The sequence below is a fragment of the Theropithecus gelada genome, chromosome 7b (assembly GCF_003255815.1).
Source record: "Theropithecus gelada isolate Dixy chromosome 7b, Tgel_1.0, whole genome shotgun sequence".
Classification (NCBI taxonomy): Eukaryota; Metazoa; Chordata; class Mammalia; order Primates; family Cercopithecidae; genus Theropithecus; species Theropithecus gelada.
The window spans coordinates 91982149-91996344 of NC_037675.1; the positions used below are offsets into that span (position 1 = coordinate 91982149).

Consider the following 14196-nt stretch of genomic DNA (forward strand, 5'->3'; position numbering starts at 1 on the left):
TTCCCGCACAGGAGTCTGGAGGGGCCCGGAGCCGGTGGATCCCTGCTCCGAGTGGAAACAGCTGCCACCAACAGCCCCTCCTGCCCACTCCTACACAGGGACTGGAGTCACTTGTGTTGCAGGCCTTGCAGGGCAGGCATAGGTCACCACCAGGCAGGGGGCAGTGAGGCCTGCCTGGTCCCTGCCCCAACCTCTGAGGACACCCACCCTCAGGGCCCACACGGGGCTCTTCAGTGTCTGGACAGAGCCTGGCCTGGTCCTACCCTTGGCTTTGATCCCCATAGAAAAAGGGCCAGAATGCACATGGGGACAAGCAGGCCAGAGGCACACAGACCCTCAGAGGGCAACAGCTCTGCCCTCTGACCCACTCTCCTGATGCCAAGAAGTATGATGGGGCTGTGGGCTGCGGCTATCATGTTCACAGCGTGATGCAAGATGGCTGCCCCGCCAGACCTGGCCCCTGAGCTCATCTCTGACCAGGGAAAGTTGGTGCACCCTGTAAAACTCTTATCTGTGTCACAATGACAAAGCCCTTTGACAAGCCAAGCTATCGCTTTTAAAGCAAGCAGGAAAATGACCCTCCCACTGACCCCAGGCCTCAACTCTCTCACCTCTACGTGGAGCCAAACCCCTCTGCAGCCCTGGCCTCCCTGAAGAGCCCTTTTGAGTGTTTCCAAGGGCGGCCTCCCTGCCTCGCAGGTGCACACCTGTCGAATATCCAGGGGGAATGCGTCACCTGGCCCCAGGGCCTCTTCTCCTGAGGTCTTGCCAATGGAGGCACCACCATCTTTCTAGTCAGCTGGGCCAGAGGCTTCAGGGACATCTGAATCGCCCCCACCCCTCTCCAGGGCCAGCAGGGCCACATGGTCAAGTTTGCAGCCCAGAGCCTCACGCAGGGGCCACCTGCTCACGGACCCCTTCTCCCACCTGCAGGCCAGACCCTTCCTCAGCACTCTTGCCTTGACCACTGGCATACTCTGAAGTAAAAGAGGTTTGCACCCCTATCTCCCAGTTATGTGTATGTTTGTATGAATTTATATATTACATGTCATATAATCCACAACAGCACACAAAATAGAAATGTTAAAAGAACAAAAATTAAAAAGAAAGTTTAGGCAGGGTGTGGTGGCTCGCGCCTGTAATCCTAGCACTTTGGGAGGTCAAGGTGGGCAGATAGCTTGAGGTCAGGAGTTCAAAACCAGCCTGGCCAACATGGTGAAACCCCGTCTCTACCAAAAATACAAAATATTAGCCAGGCGTGGTGTTGCGCACCTGTAATCCCAACTACTAGGGAGGCTGAGGCAGGAGAATCACTTGAACCTGGGAGGCGGAGGTTGCAGTGAGCCAAGATCACACCACTGCACTCCAGCCTGGGTGACAGAGCAAGACTCCGTCTCAAAAAACAAAACAAAACAACAACAACAAAATAAAGTAGAAAGAAAGTTTTACTATTTTCTTTGTGCACCTTACCATATCATCTCCTGGAGCCCACTTGGGAAACAGACTCAATTATGCAGAGACTCCCCTCCCTGCCTCCTGCCCTGGCCATGAGCCTGTCATCCACAGCTGCTGCCAGGTTAACCCTGAGGCCAACCTCTGGGGCGGCAGCCACCTGCTCCAAAGCCCTTCTGCCCTGGGGCTTGTGGCTTCTACCCCTGCCCATTAGGCAGCCAGGCCGAGGCCCTGTACTCTGATTTTCCATCTGTGTGCACCCACTGGAACGTGGGCTATAAGCAACATGAGGGCAGGGATGGTGTCTGTGCTGCCCACTGCTGTGTCCCCAGGGACTAGAACAGTGCCTGGCACATAGTCAGAGCTCACTGAATTGCTGAATGGATGAATGGTAAATGAAGGTAACTAACAATAATAGTAGCCAACATTCATTAAACATGTGCTTTGTACCTGGAGGCCTTCTCAGTTCTCATTTTATCTGCATGGTGATCCAGTAGGTACTATTATTCTATCTCCGTTGTCCAGATGAGGAAACTGAGGTGCAGAAAGTGTAAATACCCTGCCCGAGTTCTCAGGGCAAACTGGAGGCAGAGCTGGGATTAGAACCCCAGTCACCTGGCTGAGAACCTGTGCTTGCAGCCCCCACAGAGAACAGCATCTCCTCTGGCCCAGGGTGACATCCGACTCCTTTGCAGGCCTTGGGAGCCGGGCGCAGTGCCCTTATCTGCTTCCTACCGCCTCCCCAAACCCCCAGGCTCTGGCCTTGCTAGTGCTGCTTCTGCACACACAGTGGGTGTCCCCATCTCCTGTCGATTCTGTGGCTTTTGCCTGTAAAGCCGTCACTCCAGCCTCCTTCAGGGCCCAGATGGATCCCGCCATCCCAGGGAGCTCTCTGACCACCCGCCTCAGCTGAAAGGAAAGCCCAGCCTCTGCAGCTCCTGATAGCCGGGTCCCTGTAAGTATTTTTGTGAGGTCTCGGGTATGCCTGGGATAGTACACTCCCAGGGCAGGCGCTGGGGCAGATCCACCTTTCCGGCTCCCAGCTTCAGGCCTAGGGGCGGGGAAATGGTTGGTGTATATCTCATGGCTGTGGTTAGTGGCAACGCCACTGCCCTTTGACCTCAATCAGCCTGGCCGGTCCCTCCCTCGAACACCTCACTTCCCTGGTGATGATATTTGCACCAGTGACTGACTCCCCAGGCCTTCTCTCCCCAAGGGAAGGCCCTGGAAAAAGCGGGCCTCGCCTGGCCCAGATGCACACAGTACCTTCTGTCTGTCCTTGCGCCTGCCAGTCCCTCCTCACCAGAGATGACGGGGCCCAGGGGCTTGTGGAGGGGCATACTGGGTGACTCCTGCAGACACAGAAACTCGGGCAATGCTAGCACCATGCACTGAGCCCTGAAGGTGAGCGCCCAGCCACGCCTGCCTCCCGATCTCAGGAGACTCAACTCAGAAGGTACCTCCTAAACTTCTGTACACACAGGGGACTCTACAGGGACAAAGAAGACATTTCTCTGTCCTTTAGTTTGGACCAGGCAAAATCTCTCCCTTCTGGGAGACAAACACCCTCCTAATGACACTGTCGGGGTATCTGATGCCTTTCAGGAACACAATTCCCTCGACGCCCTCACCAAAGACTTGAAGATGTGCCCACTGCAGTTTTGGGTTCTCGAGCGTGGCAGCAACACGGGGGAGCAGGACAGAGCATCTCTCTCATTGCACGCCTGGCTCCTGCCTCGCTGACAAGCTGGGAGTGGGTTCACTTCCAAGATCCCAGTCCTGGAGATGCTGTGGGCTGGTGAGGCCGCCCAGCCTCTCCCACTTAGAGCATTATGAACAAAGGCCGACATGGGAGAGCAGGGATGAATGTGTCCAGAACAAGAATCAACGTAGGGAAAGCGGTAAATGCCAATAAGACTGTGTGCATGTCATTCTGCTCTCCAGGGGTCCTCCGTGAGACCAAATGTGATTCCAAGCATCTCACTGGTCACTGAGCCTACATAAGCCTCAGGTCTGATGCAGACAGGTCAGTGATGTGATGGGGAAATGGGAGACGCAGACGGAACCAAGTCAGGATCAAGACAGTAAGGGAAAGAATCCAGGCTCCATGGCACTTTTCAGTGCTGTGGAAGTTGCTGGAGGAAACCTATGGCTCTGATAAGGCCTGTGACCCTGACAGATGTGGCAGGAAAATGCACAGCCTAGCGTTGCTCCCAAATCCCTCCGTTTTCAGCTCAAAAGCAAGGACTGAAGCCACAATGTCCTGCAGCGATTTTCAAACCATTTTCGCCAGTGGAGGCTGTTTCTTCCAAAGAGATCTTACCCCAGGATACAAAAGACTCCTAAGAGTGGGCAGTGTGGCTACCTCTTGTTTGCCCCCGTCTCTGCCTCCGAGGCACCACTGGGAACACTAGGGTTTCCAATTTGTAAGCCACAGTGTCATGAGAACATGGAGGACTTGGTTCTTGGCCCTGGGCCTTGTGTGTGGCCTTGGGCAAGTCGGTCACCTTCTCTGGGCCTGTCCACCTGTCAGGTGGCGGGCCTGCCCCTGGCCCACAGCTCTCCCAGGGCAGTGGCAGGCATCAGACAACACAAGAGTGGCAGGGGTCAAGACAAGGCCGTGCCAAGAGATCAACCCTAGGTTGAGCATTTTCTGTCAGGAGCACAGGCCTTATACCAGTGCCATGGGTTTCCTACAGCAACTTCCATTCACCAGGAAGCCTGCAGCCCAAAGCGAGTCACGAATGGTGAGGGTAACTCTTAGTCAAGCCTAAGCCCTCTTGGAGACCGCAGGGTGAGCAAGCTGAGGTGCAAAGACATAACTGGACTCATTCGAGTCTTGCAACAGCTCTATTTTGGGCAATAGGCATTCCTTCTCTAAGAGGAAATTACACTTAGGCTTCAGGGATGAAGCTTTAGTGGTGGGGTTTCAGACACCAACCAGGTAGTCTGAGATGGAGTTGGACAGGAAAAGGAAGGGATTACTAAGGTTTCCCACCACCCCTGAGATCACCCCAGGATGTAGCCTTCTTTGCCGAGGCATGTGGCTGGGCCTCTAGGATAGAACGAGGCCACAAATATTGACTATGAACCTGCGCTACTTGAAAAGCCTTCTTTCCTGGGAGTCCACAGCCCAAACAAGGACCACATTTTCCAGCCAGCCTCCCCAGTAGCAGAGCTTGGGATCTGATCTCCATCTGCCTCCCTCCTCTTCATTGGTTTGGAACTCAGGAAGAAAAGAATATCATTTATACTTTCCCAAAGCCCCCCACACAGAAACCGTATGGCTTTCTCACTAAACTACAGACAACTCCTAGCCACACTCATCTCTGTATCCCTCAGCAGAGGATCGAGAGGCCGGTCCCCTAGAACACAATTTAGTAGGTGCTTAAGAAAAGTCTGCAGATTAATGAATGCTGGGTGTGGTCAGAGCAGGGCAGCCATTTCTGTGGCACAGGTCAATGAAGACAGGTGAAGGCCAGGGAAGCAACAGCAAATGAAATCTCCCTGTTCCTTTCACCAAGGAGTAAATTCAGTTTAAAAAAAAGTAAAGGGCCTTGTGAGCTTATTAAGAGATACAAGAACTGGTACCAAAGGAACAGAAGCACAGCAAAGCAGGCTCTGGGAACTCAGTGCCATCAGCTGCCAACAAGAACTCAATGCCATCAGCTGCAACAAGAAAGCAAGAAAATGCTCTTCAGCGCAAGGTCAGTGCTCCAGCTGCAGGGCAGGGTCTGGAAGGTCACTCTCTGAAGAGGTTCCAGGGACAGACATTCTGTCCTGGCTGCTGGTGGCTGACTGCCTCTCACCAAAGGGGCGTGGATACTTCCTACCTCATTTTGAGAGCTCCATGAGCTCTGAATGTCCTCTTAGGAACCCCTTGGTTGGTCCCTGCTATTGGGTTACTATGAAAAATGCTGTGGATAAAATCTCCCCACCGTGTACAAAGCTTATTTGGCATGAACAGAACCCAAATGCTTTTGCTTGGCATTCAAAATTAGGGCCCTGCCGCCTTTCCAACCTCCTCTTTTGCCCCAAATGCCTTTCAGCTTCCCTCTGCCCAGGACCCCCCAGAAACCCAGGACAAGCACTTTTCACCCTCCCATTCTTCCTCCACCCTGTGTGTGCTCTGGGACAACCCTCAGCCCCATCTGCCCTGTCACAGTGAGCCACAAGTGTGCTGGCCCTCCTGGAGGGCTGGGTCAAGCCTGTTCCTTCCTCGCACCCTAACTCTGCCCTGCGCACAGAGGGACTCCTGGAACGGTTTGCTGAACCAGACTCGAGATGTGATCCGAAAAGGGCTGAGCTACACTGTGAAGGTTTCTTTCTCAGCGTGAAGTGCTGTTCCTGGCTGGGGGACCTGGTGCTAGATGCACCCAGAAGCTCACGCAGGTCTAGTTTCCTCATTCATTCATTCATTCATTCATCCATCCATCAAATGCTTGTCAGGCCCCTGCTTCATGTCAGCTGCAAGGGGCTTGCCCTGGGCTTGGCTGTGCAGGGTGTGCACAGACACTGGGCTGAGAGGGCTGACGACCAGCCTGGGCCCCACTGCAGGCTGTGTGTGCCTGGACAGGGCTGCACCAACCCCAAGGAATGCAAGGAAGCCCTTTCCTTCTCACAAAGGCGTCCTCCACTAGCCAAGGCTGCTCCCTCTGGAGGCTTAGTCTACTCAGAAGGGACATCTTTCGGAAACACACACAAAGGAGCAGTCTAGGCTGGAGGCAGCCCTCAGAATGCCCCGAGATCTTCTACCTCACCTGCGCCTGGCAGAGAAATGTGACGGAGAGGACCCACGGCAGTAGGTACCTCCCAACCTCGCAGCTCAAGCCAGCAGGCTCCCTGACCCCTCCAAACCATGTCCTTTACCCCGACTCTGCCCCCCTAAAGAGAGATGCTGTGGAGGGCAGAGGGGTCCCCACTGATCGCAGGGTGTCTGCTAGCACAGAGGGTGCTCCTGGAGCCCACCTTCTTCACATAAAAATCAGCACAAGGGCCAAGCGGAAAGGGATCCTGTGTCCTGATGGGTCTCCTGTCACCCTTCCAAGCCCTCAAGGCCTAGAGAGGCCTTCAGCTTTGTCAGCTCTCACTGGACTTAGCCTTGATTCTTTCTTTGTCTGAGGAGGGTTAGCGAGTGAAAGGAGGAAGTGATTTTGTCTCCAGGTGCCGTCCTGCCATGGGCTTCTCTGGGCCAGGCCCCATGCTGGGACCTGAAACCCTGAAATTGAGCAGAGCCCAGGCTGTGGCCTCACTGAGGGCCCAGCCGAATGTCTTTGCCAGGATGGGGCTGTGCAACTGCCATTAGTTTCTGAGTCTGCGTCTGGCTATGTCAGTTTGTCGAGAGAGATCCCCTCTTCAGGGGCCCCGTGGCACAGCAGGATGAGCTCCTCCATCCCAAGCTGCAGCAGTGACAGGCACTAGCCCTTCCCGGCCTCAGCCCCGCTGTTCTGACTCCTGACCCTTCCCCTCGGCTGCCTTGACAAATCATTCAGAGAGAAATCAAAAGCCAGCCAAGTGGACCCCAAGCCTCTTCTGGCCACCAAACCAACAACTCCTCTGTGTCCTCTGTTCCATCCACTCTGCGTCTCTTCTGCCGTTGTCGCTGAGAGCCAACCCCTCTGCCTGTGGTCTGGACCCCACCACACTCTTGCTGGAGGCATTCATTTCACCTCCACACATCCTCTCTTCTGGATGCCGAGAGCCTCATTTTTACCTGATCATCCCTGTTGGCAATCAACGTGCTCCAATGGGCTTCCGCCTCTTGTCCCCACGCAGCTCCGCACACCCAATCAACGTGCTCCAATGGGCTTCGGCCTCTTGTCCCCACGCAGCTCCGCACACCCAATCAACATGCTCCAATGGGCTTCCGCCTCTTGTCCCCACACAGCTCCGCACACCCAATCAACGTGCTCCAATGGGCTCCAGCCTCTTCGGTCCCCACGCAGCTTCGCATACCCAATCAACGTGCTCCAATGGGCTTCAGCCTCTGCAGTCCCCACGCAGCTCCGCACACCCAATCAACGTGCTCCAATGGGCTCCGGCCTCTTCAGTCCCCACGGAGCTCTGCACATCCAATCAACGTGCTCCAACGGGCTTCGCCCCCTTCAAGCCGCAGGCTCCCCGTCACATCCCTCATTGCTGCTCCAGAGGGATTCTTCTTGGAAGAACTGTGCACCTTCTGTGCCTCAACTTCCTCACTTGCCATTTGCTCTGCAACCCACACCAGATGGCATCCATCTCCACCATGCCACTATATCCCGTCTCGTCACCATCACCAACACTCCCATACATCAGGTCCAGCAAATGCTTTTGTCTCTACCACACCCAACCTCTCAGCGGCCTGCCCACTGGTCACATCCTCCTTAAAAATCGTTATTTTAGTAGTTGCTAGTGTTTGCTATGTTATGTGGTGGTCCTAACTCTCTTCATTTAACAGAGGACACTGAGGCTCAGCGGGAGTGGGAATAGCTTGCCCAGGTATCACAGCTAGTGTGCGGCAGGGCCAGCGTTGTAACTGGTGAGTCAGGCTCAGGTTTTCGCCTTCCCCGCATGGGCTCCTTCCTGCCCCGCTGGCTGCCGTGATGCCGTCTGCGCTGCTTTCCTCCTGCCTTGCCGACCACTCCCCTTCAGTTGCTGTGGCTCTCCTTCTGCTCCTCAAGCTTTTTATCCTTTTTTGAGACACAGTTCCACTCTTGTTGTCCAGGCTGGAGTGCAGTGGTGTGATCTCGGCTCACTGTGGCCTCCACCTCCCAGGTTCAAGTGATGCTCCTGCCTCAGCCTCCCAAGTAGCTGGGATTACAGGTGCTCGTCACCACACTCGGCTACTTTTGTACTTTTAGTAGAGATGGGGTTTCACCATGTTGGCCAAGCTGGTCTTGAACTCCTGACCTCAGATGATTGACCTGCCTCAGCCTCCCAAAGTGCTGGGATTACAGGCATGAGCCACTGCACCTGGCTGCTCCCCAACCTTTAAACGTGGAGGGGCTCAGTCTCAGTCTGGCCCTTTCACTTCTCCATCTACATTCTCTTCTTAGGCCGTCTTAGCACCTATATTAGGCCTTTAAAGGGGGCTTTAAATCCCAATTCTTAAAGGTATGATTCCAGCCCAGATCTGAAATGTAGACTGGAACATCTGGCCACCTGCCTGGCATCCTGACTTCCTTGTCCTCAGGCACCTGATGCTTCCAAGCTCAAGTGGGACTCTGAAGTCTCTGCCTCCCTGACCCCAACTCATCAGTTCTTCCCCAGGCTTCCTCACTGCAGCAAATGGTGTCACCAGTCATCCACAGCCTCAAGCCCCACACTCAGGTTTCCTTCCGTATTCCTCCTTTTCCTCCACCCCTCAACATCCAACCTACAAGTCCCATCAGTTCTGCCTCAGAAGGCATCTCAGGGTCCCCTTCTCTTCATCTCCATTGAGAACGTAGACCAAGCTGCTCTCCTCCACCACCTGGACCAATGCTCCCAGTTTCCTGCTCTGCCGGCGTCCACTTTGACTGCCTTCCGTCCCATTCTCCACATTTAGCTGGAGTGATGTTTTTTTCCGGAGAGGGATCTTGCTATGTTGCCCAGGCCGGACTCAGGCAATCCTCCCACCTCAGCCTTCTGAGCAGTGCCCAGCTTGGAGTGATCTTTTGAAAGTGGTCCTTTCATGCTCCTGCTTCAAGTCTTTCTGTAGCTTTCCAATGCTTTTAGGATTAAGTAAAAGATCTTACTATGGCTACCACGGGTGCTGGCATGACCTGAGTCTGGGCCCTTCTCCTGGCTCCCCTTGGCTGCTTTACTGCTTACTCCTCAGCGTTCATGCCCCAGGGACCAGCATTCCTCTAACACTCAGAGCTCAGGCTGCCCCTAGGGCTTCCCATGTGCTGTTCTATGCCTCCATCGTCCCTGACCTGGTGCTAGTCACTCCTGAGGTCACTGCCCAAGTGTGTGCAGGCCCCCTCTGGCTCCCCTTGTTCGGGGAGCCCTTGTGTTAAGAGGGGTCACAGGGGCCTACAGTGCTCCCCCCAGCACTCAGCACAGGGAGTTAAGTGCTTCTGTCATTGTTCTGTTTCACATCTGCAAATGCCATGAAGGCCAGGAGCTGTGTCTGTCTTCATAACCATAGGACTCCAGTGCCTTGCTCTACTGTGGCACGTGGAGATGCTAGATGATACTGTGTTGACAACTGAGTGCCTACTGTGGGTTGGAGCTGGGGTTCTGGGGCCACACTGGTTGGATTTAGATTCTGGCTTTCTAACTCATTAGCCATTTAACCTTAGGCAAGTGACCTGATAGCTGTGTCTCAGTTTCTTCACCTATGGAATGGGGTGAATATGGGTATTTATACCTCATAAGGTTATTATGAGGGCTGAACAAAGTAAGACATATTAAAGTCCTTGGAATAGCATCTGACACATCCACAGTGTGTGGTAAACGTTAGCAGGACAGGCTTGACGCTCAGGGACGTCGTGTTCCCTCTCACAGGCTCTCCCTGTACAGTGACTGCACACACCACCTGTCTGGGAGCTGTCTTCATCTCGTCACGAACGGGGCAAGGCTACGGGATTACCCCTTGACCCTGCTGATGCAACCTCTGGTGCCTGGGAGGAGTGTGGGCAAAGGGGCCAGGCCAGGCCAGGCCAGGGCCAAGGAATTTGTGAGAGTATTACAGCCTTAAATTTCCAGCAGAAATCAGAAAATCTGATCTTGCACATCTAAGAATAGCCACTGGTTTCAACCATGAGAGGTGCCAAAGTGAAAGCTATAATTATTAGTAAGTAACAAGCAGAAATTAACCACCTACCGCAAAGTCATTTTTAGCTGCCATCCTAAGGTGGAAATTGAAAAATGGGCACCAAGAAGTTGTTGGTTTGGAAAAGACCCTGGCTCAGTGCTGAAGGGCTGTGGACATGCGAATTTCCAATGCCAGCAGTAAGGTGTGCACTCAAGGAAGATGAGGAACGGCTCCCAAGGAACCATGTCTCCCACATCCCATGCTCTAGTGGGACTCTCCTGACTTCTGCACAGTGAGACTGCAAAGGTGCTCACTTCTTTCCAGCCTGGGCTCCCACATTGCAAAAATGGAGAAAATAACCTTCCTCTGACCTTCTTTACAGGATAGTATATAGACAAATGCCACTGGACGATACCTCGAACTTTTAGAAGAAGAAACCATAAACATGGGTAGGTTTCTTTCCAAATATCATGGGAGGCACAGATGCCGTAAGAAAAAATTGATAAATTTATTTTAAAAAGTGGCAAAAAAGACAAAAACTAAAAAAAAAAAAAAAAACCCAAAAAACCCAAACAACCCTTGGAGGAAGATGTTTACAGCACCTATTTCAGAGACAAGGCAGATTTCTTTGACACACAATAAATGCTTAGAAATAAAAAGGAAAAGCTCAGTATCTAAGAAGATAAATGGTCAAAAGCTATGGACAGAAAATTGAAATACCATTTTCTACTTGTCAGATTGGCAAAGATCAAGGATTCTGAGAATTCATTGTGTTGGCAAGGGTGGGAGAAAGTGGACATGAGCACACTGTTGACTGGAATGTAAACTGGTACAAATCTGCGGAAGGCAATGGACAAAATTTCTCAAAATTAAAGAGTACACTCCCTTTCACCCATCAGTTCCACTGTTTAGAGTTTATCTTACAGATAAAAAAAAAAATACACAGTCGGCCCTCGGTATCCATGGGGAATTGGTTCTGGGACCTCCCTCGAATACCAAAATCCATGATGTTCGAGTCCCTGATATGAAATGGTGCAGGATTTGCATATAACCTATGCACATCCTCCTGTGTATTTTAAATCATCTCTAGATTACTTAAAATACCCAATACAATGTAAATATTATTTAAATAGTGCTTATACTGTATTGTTTAGGGAATAATGACAAGAAGACAAAGTTTGTACGTGTTCAGTACAGACACATTTTTTTCAAATATTTTTAATCCAAGGTTGGTTAAATCCATGGATGCAGAACCCGAGAATGTAAAGGGTAGACTGCGTATAGGGATACTTATTGAAGCATTATCCGTAATGGCAAAATACTAGAGATACTTATCTCTCAGAGCGGGGGAGCTCAAACCACATAAGGTAAAACCCGATAGTGCAGTGGAAGCTGTTTTCTTGTAAATTTACCTCTTAAAAGGCTATGTGAATGTATGATATGATTCTACATCTTGACTCAAGCAGTTCTACATATTGACTCTTTGAAAGAGTCAGTCTGGCACAAATTGCCATAATAATCTAAATGTTATCAGCTGAATTTAAGATTCAAATCTAAATGTTAACCAGTAGAGTATTGGTCAAATGACGGTCTAACCATACAGTCGACTTATACTCTGCAGCCGTGACAAAGTATAAGTCACCTTACAGGTGCTGATGTGCACTGACCTACCAGGTAGCACATTCAGAGGGCGGTGGGGGACAAAGTACAGCGTGTGAGATTTCTGGAAGATGCACAGAAGTGGTGACAGTGGTTGCCTGTGGCGGGGGTGACTGAGGCTCACGGATAAGAGGGAGCCTTTATACTTTGTGGCTGTTCAATTGTTTGCCATGGACCTATGGAAGGGAGCACCAATCACACAGAAAGTGGGGACCTGCTGTGGGCAAGCATCCCTCATCTCCTGGACCTGTCCCCTTACAGAGCAGCTGGTGGCACAGGTATCCTATTCACTATCTCCTTGCCTTGCACAATGACAGACAAGTGGCCTAGGGACTCTCTGCTATGATAGATTTCTCTGCTGGAAATCCAAGGTCATCTCCAAGTGACCTTTCCTGCAAGCCTCAAATCTGGGTCCACCTCCACCATGGGTTCCCATCACGAGCTCCCAGTGTACTCAGTTCACCAGAAAAAAACCACCAGGAGAGAACAGGCCCACAAATGCCACCCAGACACCATGGCTTTGGGTATCAGACCTTGATCTAACTAATTTCTTCTAAAGCTTACAAAACTTATGGGTTCTGGCAGTATTGTGGGAGCTGATGATGGACACAGGAAATAGAGGTTACCTTGTTTTCATGAACTGCCAAAAAATTGAGTCCCATTTATTTTGTCTCTCAGAGCAGTGAGGCTCAAATCACATAAGGTAAAACCTGGCAGTGCACTGGAAACTATCTGTCTTCTCAATTTTCCTCTTGAAGGACTATGTGAATATACGATACGATTCCAAACCTTGACTCAAGCAAAGTCATTGCTTTGAAATAGTCAATATGGCACAAATTCCAAAAAGATCATAATTGACTGCATTCATTCGTCCTACACATAATGCTCACCGTATGCATACAGCACAGTTTGCTCAGGCCCTACAGGGTCTACAGTCACTTTCCATAGTTCAATTCCACCACCTTCTAGAATAGTAAAGCCACACCCATTCGCTAGGAAGGAGAACTTGACTCTGTCCTATGGGCCACGCAATGAGAAATGGATCTTGTGTGATTATATTAAAATTCAAGGACAGCTCCAAGAAGGCTGGGCGTGGTGCCTCACACCTGTAATCCCAGCACTTTGGGAGGCTGAGGCAGGTGGATCACTCAAGGTCAGGAGTTCAAGAGCAGCCTGGCCAACATGGTAAAGCCCCATCTCTTCTAAAAATACAAAAATCAGCAGAGCATGGTGGCAGGTGCCTGTAATCCCAGCTATTTGGGGGGCTGAGACAGAAGAATCACTTGAACCCGGCAGCAGAGGTTGCAGTAAGCCAAGATCACGCGGTTGCACTCCAGCCTGGGTAAAAGAGTGAGACTCCATCCCCACCAAAAAATAAAATAAAAGGATAGCTCCCAGCTGAATCTTAGCCATCAAGTTCTTCAATATTCTAATAATCAGCTACAAAATTTCCTCCCCAACAGTCATGGCAGGCCACGCGAAGTGGGGCAAAGTCTCTGGATAACTGCGTTGGCGGCAGCAAGACGCCAGGCGGAGCTCAGCTGGAATATGTTGACTCTCAGGTCAGTAAGTTTTCCAAGAAACAAGCAAGAGAAGCACCGCCTTTGAGGTCAGGGGAGCTAGTTCCACCCTGGAGGAATGGCCTTCAGCCCTTCTGGTGTTTCAGACTTCGGCACTTCAGAAACCCAACTTTGAGACCAATTTGAAAGGCAACTCTGCCCTTACACCAGCCCCACAAGTTCAGGTTTACCTGGCCTGGACACTAAACCATACTCCTTCCCTTTCTGTTCTCTGTAGTTGTCGTTCATGGGGGTGACTGACTAGGACAGGCATCAGACTTCTCTGCCAGGGACTGGGCTTTTGCATAAGGGAGCTGTGGAGGAGGCGTTACTGCTACTCGTTGGCCCTCAGAGCCAGAATGTCTGGGCCTCTCTGAGCAAGAGGCCGAATGCCGCAGGTGTCTGCAGCAGAGAAGAACAACTGCGAATTCAGGAATCACCCCTCTTTTGTACTTCTGCTTAGGATATAAATTGTTAATTTATGGTAGTCGTTATGGCGCAATTGAAGATGCCAACACAGAAAAGGCTGGCTGAGCTGAGCTCTGTGGCATGCCAAGGCCAGGTAAATCCAAACACGTTTTCAATGCGAAGGCCTGCCAGTGGTATCAAACAGGGTGGAATATCACACGATTAGCCTTGGCAAAAAAGGAGTCAACAGAAGGACAATTGGTGGATAATAAGCACCCTTCTCAGCCAAATGTGGGCTTTCACCATGCACTGTAAGAGTCAAGCCTGAGAAGGCCCAGGTAGGGCTGTACGGATGAAGTGATGAAACCTGAGGAGTGGAATTACCTTTTATGTCGAAAC

The 14196-nt window shown here is 51.4% G+C and overlaps 1 protein-coding gene across 3 annotated transcripts in view; it reads right to left on the bottom strand.

Moving 5' to 3' along the window:
• Positions 1–14196, bottom strand: part of TTC7B (tetratricopeptide repeat domain 7B) — a 274767-nt gene that overhangs the window by 39564 nt on the left and 221007 nt on the right. The window lies entirely within an intron of this gene.